We start from the raw sequence: 12009 nt of genomic DNA, 5'->3' as shown, positions 1-12009 counted from the left end.
ATCTTTTATTTAGCCAAGGGTGACTGGATACTGCAAAAGAGAACTTGAGAGCCATGAGGGATCATAGGTTTTGATATTATTTTTGCTAGACTGAACCTTAAGCATTCAGAGGCGGAGTATAACAAGCCTCTAAATGGGGATGCATCTAGCAGAGTGCCATCTGCTTAGAAAAGGCAGACCGAAGACTGACTTGCGGACACAAGATTTAACTCATGAACTAAGCTTGAGAGCGCCAGTGACATATTTCCTATGGTCAGGGTAGAAGTTGCTCAAGGTGTTATTTAAACATTAACCAAGTCAACCGATGACACAATACTATCATTCAATATTGAAACAGCCTTAATATAATCTCCAAGGATGAAACAACCGGACGACCCCTTAAGAACCATCAGAGCTGTAGATTCTGGCGGCCGGACAAACACAAACCACTCTTCTTAAATCCTTTTCCCCCAAACCAGAAGGCGCAGACACAGGAGAACAAGTGGAGGGAGCCTGAAGACACAACAGTCATCACAAAACCACTCCAGGCATAGAGAGGGAAAGATCAAACGCAAAACACGAAAATCCAGAACAGGAACACGCGGCCCAGAATCGAACTACCCCCAGCCGAAAAAACAAGGCCGCGACGAGACCGACACACTCACTAATGCGGCCGACGCAAGTCCCTGAGGACAGGGCAGGTAGGGTACACAGAGCAGGGAAAAAAACAGGCGGAGCAGAACCAGATGCAGAATGTGCGGGGGCAATGAACGAGGATCGCTGAGTGAATAAAATGAGCCATAGACGCTGCATAAGAGAGACCAATCATAGGGAAAAATGTCCACAGAGCCGAGACGGGTCCAAGAGACACTGATTCACAGTCTAACTAACCAGCAGCTACAACAACGAAGAAAACAAACAGAAGAACCGCCATAATAATAAAGCCAGCATCAAATCAAAGATAAGATTCACACACAGCTCCCAAAGAACAAAACAGCAACAGAAAAACAAACGCAAAAAGCCACGATAAATTCAGCCAGCATGAGAAACCTGTCCAAACGAGGACTGCCAGCCTTCACAACCACAGAAAGGACCCCACAACCCCTGAAAAAACAACCGGACGACGCAGAACTACGCAGCAGAAAAGGAATCAGAAGTGCATCAAGAAGGACCCGGAGAAAAAACTACAATTCCCAGGGTCCTTAGGGGCGTGACGTCACCGAAGTAAACAGGAAGAAAAACGCAGCCTTAGAAAACTACACGGGAAAGGACTGATTGCCGCTCACCGCAGAAAGTCGGCTGACCACGGCAGACGAGAAGACCCGGACAGCCCCTGATCGGGGGCCACGGACATCCCGAACATCGCGGAAAGCACACCCCCTGCAGATGCACGCGACCGCGGCGAAACGACCGCGCCGTGCGCCGTCAGCCGCCCGCGGATCACTGCAAAGCAGAGCAGACGCGGCGAAACGAAAACCCCACATCATAAAAAACGGGGATCATCCATCCGAAGAACGGTGGGAACACAGCAAGACGCCGAAAGAGACGGAGACCCGCGGGCACTGAGACCGGCGAAGAATGAGCGCTGAAGGTAAGAAAGAATGAACAACTGCGCACCTGGCTTAAATAGGACGCTGAGCAGGTGAGTTAATTAACTGAACCGCCCTAGACTATTTACCTGTAAAACACTGCAGCGAGTATCTGCCCGAAATACGATAAATCGTCATTTCAATAAAAATGATATTTTTTGTTTTAACATGTTCTTTTCTGATTATGAAAAACATATATTAAATTGCAGTTCTGAGCAGACAACAAGTGTAATTTGAAAAAGCCTGTAGCTGTGTCATAGGTGCTATGTTCGGCACGCCACAAGCATCCTGCTCCACTCCATTCTGATGCATCCACTTGTAGACACATGGATTCATGTATTCATTCATGTATGTTCATTCATGTATGTATTGATGCATTCCTTGTCTGAGCTGGCATCTGGCTCAATATTGCTGGAAAGCTACAATATTGCTCACCATTTTTGTTGCAATGGCAATGTTAGATTGAGGGTGTGAGGTGCTGTAAGCAAGCGGGAGAGAGTGTAAACAAAGGGATGATGGAAAATGAGTGCAGGCTTACTCCACACCAGAGGCAAATTTCTGATGAACTACTGCCTGACCTAGAAAAACAGTTTTATTGATTTTTGCCTAAAAATGTCATAATCAAAAATGAAAACCACTGTGAATACTTTTACAATAAATTAAAAGATGATTGGAGAGGGACTTTAAGAGTATAAATAAATCATAGCAACAGTAATTGTTTTTGCTGCATGAAACAAGAAATGAGCTAGAGGTTGCTAAAAGTTTTGTTAATCTATTCATCTTGGCCAGCTTCCTATGTGTAAAGTACATAAATATTGTCACTCAGCGTCAGCATGGCTCGACTTTATAGCTCCTTGAATAAGCCACTAGGGGTTTTTGTCACTTCAGTTTACGGCACTTGAAGTAGGGGTGTCAAACTGCAGGCCTCGAGGGCAGGTGTCTTACATGTTTTCCAACCAACCTGCCATTGTCGTTCACCTTTTGGCATATCCCTTCAAAGGCCGCCACAGCAAACCAGCTGTCAACCGGCTAGGGACCGGCACAGGGGAACCCAGATTTGGACCCCTTGTGGCTACATAGTTTGGCAGTTGGGCGAAGGAGTCTTGTCCAGGGACCCACACTGGATCAAGTTCATCACACCCCCAAAAAACCAACCGTTGACGCTATTTATTGGCCAAACACACCTGACCTAAGTAATCAGCAGCATTAAAGGCAGTATTTCTGGAAGACCAGCAGGAGGCCAGCTCTAGGCCCTGGAGCAACTGGCTTTAAGGTACTTTTGGGAACATGGTCTCTGCAGCCTGGCACCTGAATTTTTTCCATGGTTTAAATACTGTGTGCATTGATTGTAAGGTAAATGACCCAGCAGTCAGTGTTTTAATGTTCTGACAGTGGAATCAAAGTGCTTTGATTTTCTTTCACTTCTACTCCCGAGATCCCGAGTCTTACTCCTGATGTGGTAGAGCTGCATACATGAAAACAGAGTAACTGCCTAATGATTAAACACCAAAGCAAAGCAGTTGCAGTGCATATGTCGTTCTGTGCAGAATTGACCTTTGAGAATTTGCCTTGAAAACGAAAGTTAATCCTCCCATTTTCACTCTGAGATGCTTTTTTTTCAACCAATATTTTAAAAGTAATGTATTTTAATGCAATTATGCTGTCAGATACTAAACATTTTTTAGGTCATAAGTTCACTTTTCCCTGCACAATAGGAGCGATTCTCCTTTTAGCACAATTTTCTACAGTTACTGAATCACTTTACCTCTTTACCCTCTAAATGAGGTCAGTCCATTCCCTGATTTTTAACTGACTTTGAACATGAACTTGTTGTATCTGTGTCCTCTGTGTTGTAGGTATAATACTGGGAAGATGTCCGATGCAGAAAAAAAAAGATTATATTACAGTGAAACTATAAAATGACCTCAAAAACAGATGTGACGCAGCACAGCAGGCGCAAACCTTGAGAGGAAGACTGTTGGCCACTACCAGATTATATGAAGGTAAGTACAATCATCTTTATGCTATGTTGTCTGACAAAACAGAATATAAAAATAATTATTTAAGACAGAAGGACCAAAAAGACCATCTCTGTTTTACCTGACCGACATCGGGGCAGCAGATGCACCTTGCTATCTCAGGTTCAGTGGGTGATATTTTTGTCCTACCAAAGGCAGATTTAAACGTATCCTATATGTTCATTTTGGATGGCCTCTAGGACCAAATACAAGGAAAATTCTGTCAAATATTGAAGTGTTGCATTGCTCAACAACACTGCATTTAACAAGTGTTTGTTTCATGTGTCAAAGTCTACAGTCCTGACACACATCTCAAAACTTTACAAGCAGAAAACACGACAAAAACATGGTTAAAAAATAGAAGTGTCAGAAATGCTTTTGGAAAAATGAGGGGAAAAAAGCATTTTTTAATAGTAGGTGAGTAAGAATTTGTCAGAAGGTCTACTTTAACAACTAGTGAGAATAAACACCAAGCTATATCTGAAACACATTTAAAAAAGCATAGTGTGTTTTCCATTTTTAGCAGTTTGAAAACAGTCTTATGGCAAAAACTTTGTTTGTTTTAAAATGTCACTGATTAGCAAACGTGATATATACAATGTTTAATACCTTAAGTGCAAGTCTAATTCCCTAAAAACATTTTATTAGAAGGATAGTAATATTTAACTAACCTGTTATCCACTTTTTATGTTTCTTGTCTGAATTTAACAAAAGGTAAATCTTTTCATTTTATGTAAACAGACATTTTTTGTGGTTTGTGATCATATTTAAAAAGAGCATAAAGAATTTCTTGATTTTATTTTATTTTTAGGAAACAGAAGCTATTTTGAGAAAAAAATGAATGCTTTCCAAAGATGAGATTCCCAAAAGGCTGATTTATCTTCACAGTTATGCTGTGCTCTGCAACTGCAGAGAGCTATGAAATGTGCCCATCTAGAGGCTGGTTAGTTGCAGCAGGTCATACTGCAGCAAAGAAGGCCACGAGCCTTCCTTTGGGAGTTAGCGGCTGCAGAGATGATTACAGAACGAGGCCTTCACTTGTCAGAAAATGTCAGGTGTAATCAGAACTACCTGCATGAATCATTTTCAGCACAGAAAGCGTCTTTTGTTTTTGTAAAATAAAAGCCCACTCTTTGAGTGGGGCCTATTATACAAAGCAGCCAAACTCTACGCAGAAGATTTAAACCTCAAAGCAAATTGGATTTTAATTTTACAAATCAGCTAATTTGGTTGTAACATATATCTTTTTTTATTTTTCTATTGTTTAAAATAAGACAAAAAAAAATAAAAAATAAAAACACAAAATATAATTTATATAGGAATATTATAACTGTAGATGAGAAAAATGACACTGCCTTACCGAACCAAACATAGCAATAACTGCACTTGCTTATGATGACAATTCTAAAAATACAAGCAGCGTATTCTATTCTGAGACGACAGAAGGGAATGTTAGGAAAACAGATAAATATTTTGAGTCCTTGCTCTAGGTATCTGAGATTATTTACCTCCTTAATCATGACAGAGAGTTGCACACCTGAGCTCTCGGCTGAAATCCCCCAGCTGGGATCCACAGGTTATACACACACACACATGTCAACTCTTACTCACACAGATCCAGGTGCACAGAAAAGAAATCCACGGGCAAACAAACTCTTGCTGCATGTTTATTAAATAGAATGTCAAAGTAGGCCAGTTTTAAAAAATGCTTCAAAGTGTAGCTGATCCTCTGTAGAGCAAACGGGAGAGGTCCGGGAAAATCCTTAGACTGAATGTCATCAAGCATTTGCCTGTCTTTGTGGAACTGCCTGAGGAAACAGTGACAGCAACACTTTGGTCTAAAAGGCTCTTAAAATAAAGTGTCTCTGAATGACCTGATACTCATGACCCCACGAACCTGTGTCCTAAAACGTGCGCATAAGCATTGTGCACATCATTCACTGACAGCGGCACCCTCCACAAGCAAATTTAACACAAAATGGACATGACCATTTGGAATTTTAATCCACTAAGCAAAAATTGAATTTTGATTTAAATTAGACATCAAATTTCTGTTGTGGCAAACTATTGCAGTTATCTGTGCATCTGAGCTGTCTAATTCCCTTTGACTCATCTATGCAAAACCTCAAATAACTTCAAAAACATCCAAAATAGGTATGCAAATACTGCCATAACTTTGTGACCGTGCAGCAATGGTAAGTAGGATCAAACAGCATAGTTAACAAAAAGCAGTAACACCTTTGTGAACTAATTATTAACCTCTGAGATGTGAATAACTAAGTGCACACAGTAACTACACTGAAATTGTTGGAAATAGTAAAAAGGTAAATACATCTATTTTGAGATCCAGGAAACTCTTTTATGCATGTTCACCATGCTATCATGCAAATAACAGAATTTACTTTAAACATGGTGGCTCTAAAATGTTTCTGACATGTAAAAGTGTAACCCTTGTACATTCCTAGGCACTTTAACATGGGGAGTTGGGTCATCTAGACCCACTAGACAGTGTGCTGAACCTTTTTTCTTCAATGATTTGTGATCTTCACTGGTGTCCATGGATTACATGAAATCTTTCCACCTTTGTCATGGTAGGGAGAACACGTCAATGTAAGGGTGGGGTCATCTAAGATAGCACAACGGTTAAACAATCTGTTAGGAAAAGGAAATGCATAATTTCAGTCAAAGGTATTTGATTAAAAACAGCAACAATTATTTTGCTCATTTGTAAAACCACAATTTTAGGGTACAAAGGAAAAATGAAAAAGTTCTAAAATGACAAGAAGTTATGCTGTAGATAGTTTTTGCTGTGCATGGATAATTCTTTAAGCAAACTACGTTACAGGTCAGTTAGTATTTTGCAAAAGAAATTGGGTTTAAGCATGAAATAAATCATTTAATCAAAACAACTTTATGTATTATTGTTACTTGAAAAAGAAGTTTAAGATTAAAGTTAAAAAATATATACTAGTGCCGTGAACTTTTAGCAGTAAATTAATTTCTTAAATGAATTAAAATTAGTTTAACAAAAATAAATTATGTTCTAAATACTTTAATTTGCTTTAAATCCCTAACAATGCAATTATGATATTTAAATTTATAAATACTACTACATAAATGTTACAAATGAATTACTGTGATACTGTTATTAATTCATGATTTCCATTGCCTGTTCTTTTCAAGAAAAAAACAGACAAGAAGAGCAACATTTTTTTTTACTAAAAGCCAATACTTAGTATGAAAAACAACAAAATACTCAGAATGTAAGGATGCTGCTTTTGTGCTCTGAAACCAAGCAAGTTCATTATAAAACTGTCCAACAAAGTCAACACAAGGCATCCATCCAGTACAAACCAACACTTTCTATCATCCTCAGTGAAGATGCCAAAGCAAATAAGCCCACTGATGTGAACCCATGACCTGTTGGACAGAAATTGTGGCATTTATGAAAATGGTACAAATGTCTGCAAACCTACAGTATGCAGGCATTTGTTGATGTGTATCATGCTACAGAGATCGGCCAAAGACTGAATCCATTATATCAGCAAGAGCAAAGGAAAAACAAACTATAAATCAAAAGCGTTGTTTTATTACAGGAACAGTAAACTTTGGATAGATAATTATTTTTCTTTGAAATAATTAGCATTAGAGGCCACAAAAAGGGTGAGCAATATCAGAGCTATCCAGCCATACAGTTTTGAGCCAGATATCAACTCAGACAAGGTAAACAAAGACGTACATGGATGTATTTGTCTGCTCCTGATTCACAACACAGTAAAAACATACACAGAATTGCTATTTTAAGCTCAATTTCCTTTATATATATGTTTTCCATTATGAGAACAATGCCACAAGAATAGGTCAAAAACACCAAAACATGTTTTCTTATTGGGGTGGGTCTTTAAGTAAAACCAGTTTGGTTACAGAAAGGTTCATATTTTAATCAGCATTATGACCATATTTCAACCTCTATTTTGTGTCCCAGTGGAGCAACTTGGAGACCATTTGTGAAAGGATCAGACATTTTACTGAAGACTGAATGAACTTCCACTGGGTAATATTTATTTGGTCTCAAATCTCACCTTGAATCAGTTTTTTGTGCAGACACATCAAGTTACTTTCTTTTTTTAATTTACACTGCTGCAATCAGGAACTTCTCAGCGTTTTTTAGAGGAACTAGTCCACAGTGGCTGCTTCTCTCTGGAAAGAAAGCTTTATCTGATCCAAAATGCTGCAGAGTTCTGATGAGAAGTGAATCTGCAGATTCTATTTGACTAATTTTAGCTTCTGTTCTTTGGCTATTTGTTAGACCAGAATTAAGTTGTTACTTTCTTTTTCTTTTTTTTTTTTTTTGCTTATCTGCAAAGTTTCAAACAGAAGAACTAAAGCTGATCCTAAAGACCCCATTGCTCCATACTTTCCAAACAGAACATTTTGTTCCCAGTCTGCAGGAATAATGATTGTTCCTAGAATTTGAAAAACTAGAATGGGGGGTGGGGGTCAGAGGCTTCAGCTTTTAGGTTCCTGTTATATGAAGTCAACCCTCGTTTCAGTACAGGCAAACCACCACTGTCTTTAAAGACCCACATCTGATGAAATGTGTGTTTTGGATGTTTTTAATTAACATGTTGTTGTGACATTTATGAGAAAATTAAGTTCAAATGGGTATTTCTGAGCATTTCTTTATTCAAGTTGTTTTGAATCAGGAGCAGACGAAAAGATACAGTTTGAACAAGCTAGTAGGTGTGACGTATAAGCTATCCTAAAAACGGCATAATCATAATTAAAAGAACACAGGGAACGCTTTTACAATTAATCAAAAGATGATTTGGAGTGGGACTTCAACGCTAGATTAAAATCTAGTAAAACTCAGATGATAACATTGATTCAGGCCTTTAGTTACTGTAAATGACAGCAGACATAGACTGTTGGAGGTTATTCTGAGATGCATTGGACATGTTTTCTCACCTTTTTCGCCACACCTTTCCTCTGCCTGTTCTTGTCCTCCATAAATTCAACTCTCCTTTTGACTTGGATGTTCCAGTGTTTTTGTGTTTGTCATTTTCGTGTCTTTTCTGACTCCAAACGATCAAAAGAGATGTATCTTTCTCAGTCTGGTTCTGCCAACATTTTTCTGGGGAGGGAATTGCTTATATCTATTATCGGCCAGTATTATGCTCCAAGAGGTGATTACAACTACAATCTGTTGGTTCCTTAATCGGGCAATCAATACATTTAAATGATGAACATTTGGCCCTATGGAGATGTAACTAAATTGTGAGATTTTACTTATTTTTTTATTGTTTTACCTCCTTCCTTGTATGGCACCTTCAGACAGATGCTGTGATTTAGCACTTTATAAATCAACGAAAATGTGGTGTTTAGATTTCAAAATCTGAATATGATCCTCAGTTTTATTTTAGGTGAGATATTTTGAGCTCTCACAGCACAGTGCAATGGTTTCTCTTGAGTATCAAACTGACTAAAGAGAGATGGGAGCACTGTGAAGCCTCAGACCATCAAGAAAATAGCAGCAAAGGCATTGATCCTCTGAACAATTGCTACACGACAGATTTGATGATGGTTGCAGAACTGCTTTTCCTCAGAGAGAACTGGAGTGAAAAACAGACTTAACCATCCAGTAAACTGTGAAATTTGAGTGAAACAGTGCAATTAAATGAGACCTAAAAAAAAAAGAAAAAACTTGAAATTACAAAGATTATTTCAAGCAGCTGTGGATTGCTTGAGCATGAGATGATTCCCATTTGGAAACACAGAGAAAACCTGTGTGGGCTACTCACAACTATCGACTGCAGTGAGTCACCTTACAGAGTAAACAGCAGATCTCTGAGCCAACAGCAGGGTTCTGAATTTAATTCAAAATCCACGGGGACAATCATCAAGGCCAAGCGCAGCATCACACACGCTACAGACAGCATGCAAGCACGTGGCAGGTGAAGGGGTCGAGGGGGCGGGGCCGACAGATATCAGTCACCGCTGACTCAATGCTCTGACAAAGGCAAGCAATCAAAGGAAACGCTGCCGTGTTTTCATCAAATATCATATCATGGAAGTGAAAGGCTCAAAAGTTCTAATATGCTTTTTAGAGGATGAGCAACTTGGCCCCTTCATACAGCAGCTCATAAATAAAAAAATAAAGCTCATAAATGTCTCTAATGTTAATTAAGCAACTTTTAGAGTATATTTACGGCACCATATTTTTACTTGAGTAGATTAGTAGATTTAGTCTAAATGCATACACAGTGTCTTTTCTTTGCAACCTTAAATCATTTTTAGAGATGTCCAATAATATCAGCACAGTATCAGGAGATATTTGCATAAAAGGGTCATTATTTGCATCAGCCAGAGAAAATAGTCTAATTTGGGTCAGCTTTGACTGTGCAACTATGGATGAACCCATCAGTGAGCCTTCAACAAAAATTGAAAATCTCTTGCAGTTTTAAAAGCTTGCAAAGCAGCAGGGATGTAAGTGGCAGCAGAGGTAAAAAAAAAAACATTACTTGATTTTCTGTCTTGAATAAAGGAAAACAAAGGTATGAATATCAGCAAAACTATCGACAAAACTGTTGTGCAGTTTATTCTACCCATCAGTGAAAGCTTCAATACTTATTAAAACATATGTTTTGTCTTTATAAGTTCTAGACCATAAATCTGTTTGTTTTAATTCTTACTTATACAAACGTAGTTTAATTCAGTTGTATTTTTACTCTTTTTTTTAATGCATTTTTCTATTTTTTCCCATTTTAACTCTAAAATGGCAACCTTTTTATTTCTGAATCCTTTTATTTTTAAGTAACACTTTTCTTTCTTGAGTACTTTTGTAATACTTTACACTCCACTGGCTATGTGGGAAAAAAGTGATCACATAAAGGCATGAATCGACTTGCACTGTCAGTCAGTGATCAATGAGAACGCAAACATGTACCGTATGAGTTACTGAGACACGCAATAACTACAAAAAGCCTCATAATTGTCACTATGGAGATAAAGTTAGGTTGAATTGAGAGTTCAGGTTGACCAAGTTCAGAAAGTGTTTGTGGAAAACTGAAGGGACACAACCTGAAACACCCCGTTGAATTGCAGCAAACTTCAAAGCTGCACCATAATTCAATCCCAGAAGCAATAATCAGAGTTGTCAGGGGAGGCACAGCCACAAAGAGATATCCTCCTCCCATTATGTTGTTTGCTGACTCCACATAGAAACTAAACACTACTGCAATGCATACTTTTAAACATTCCACCATCAATTCAGATGGAAGGAAAATGATTGACATGATGCAGAATGCTTGCTGCCCTTTACCACTGCCTCTGTCAGCAGCCCTTTAAACTAAGTCTTAAAGACATTACATGTCGTGATGTGGTCCCAGGTTCAAACATGGAGCCAAGAGTCTGTTGCTTTTACCGCATTGAGATGGAAGGAGAGGCTGTGCAGAGCAGGTCCGAGACTCATGGAGCTGACGGCGTGCAAAGCTGACAGCATGCAAAACTCCGTTAAAGTGATGCAGGCTGCGGTGCATTCATTACCAGGGGAGGCTGCACGCATCACCCTGCCTGCAGAGGCTTCACGGTGGAAAATGGACGCCCAGCATCCAGCGACCGGTGGAAACTCACTGGACTCGGACGCAAATCGCGCATGAAGACGCACACACGCTCCCTGACATCTCAATCTGGAGAGGTGGTCCCCCACTATTTCAAATCGAACGCTTTTTGGATGCGGTGAAACACACAGCTTCCATCGAGCTATTAAAATGAATCTCTATTTGCTGAACGCACACACCACAGCCTCTAATTATAGGCCAATCCTAATAGGTGGGAAATGAAAAACACTCATTAGGAGGCAAGGCACAACTCTGACAATTACTGTTATTCCTTGCTGCAATTTCCTCTATAATGCGCGCTGGCAGGAGTGAGGTAGCCTAAGTTGCAACGTGAAGCAAATCAATGTGGCATGTAAATTGCAGTAAGTGAGCAGCGATCCATTAAACTGTGAGGTTAAAAAACGGCCCGATTGTAATCACAATTCCTAAGAGAAAGTAACAGAGGTCTTACCTGCAGCTTTTTGAAAAATTCAGAGCTTCGTGGCGCGACGCACTCCCAAAGAGGAGATGGAGGGAGAGACGCGGCGGACGCTGGAGAGGCTAATAACGGCTTTCTCTGGAGTCAGAAAATGAAAAGATAAACACAAGAGGTGATTAGCATTAATAAAATAAAAAGGAGAAACACCTCAGGGGGGATTGAGCTATAGAATTCATGAAATCAGTCTGTACTGGGGAAGAACTGAACGTGCGTAAAAAAAAAGGCTAATACAAAAAACACGTCACTGAACACGGATTTGTCTGCCGTGGATGTGCCCGCTGCTTGTGTGTACCCGGGGAGGATGTCCCCCCCCCCCCCCCCGCACG

General features: G+C 39.5%; 1 protein-coding gene across 1 annotated transcript in view; it reads right to left on the bottom strand.

Moving 5' to 3' along the window:
- LOC101165174 (voltage-dependent calcium channel gamma-4 subunit-like) overlaps positions 1-11970 on the bottom strand; it is a 30686-nt gene extending 18716 nt beyond the window's left edge. The window contains exon 1 of the mRNA XM_023963966.1: positions 11657-11970. The gene's annotated coding sequence lies outside the window, so the exon portion shown is untranslated. The remainder of the gene's footprint in view (positions 1-11656) is intronic.
- Between the last annotated feature and the right edge of the window lie 39 nt (positions 11971-12009).

The sequence above is a fragment of the Oryzias latipes genome, chromosome 16, assembly GCF_002234675.1.
Source record: "Oryzias latipes chromosome 16, ASM223467v1".
Lineage (NCBI taxonomy): Eukaryota > Metazoa > Chordata > Actinopteri > Beloniformes > Adrianichthyidae > Oryzias > Oryzias latipes.
This window is presented reverse-complemented; position numbering and strand designations above follow the sequence as displayed.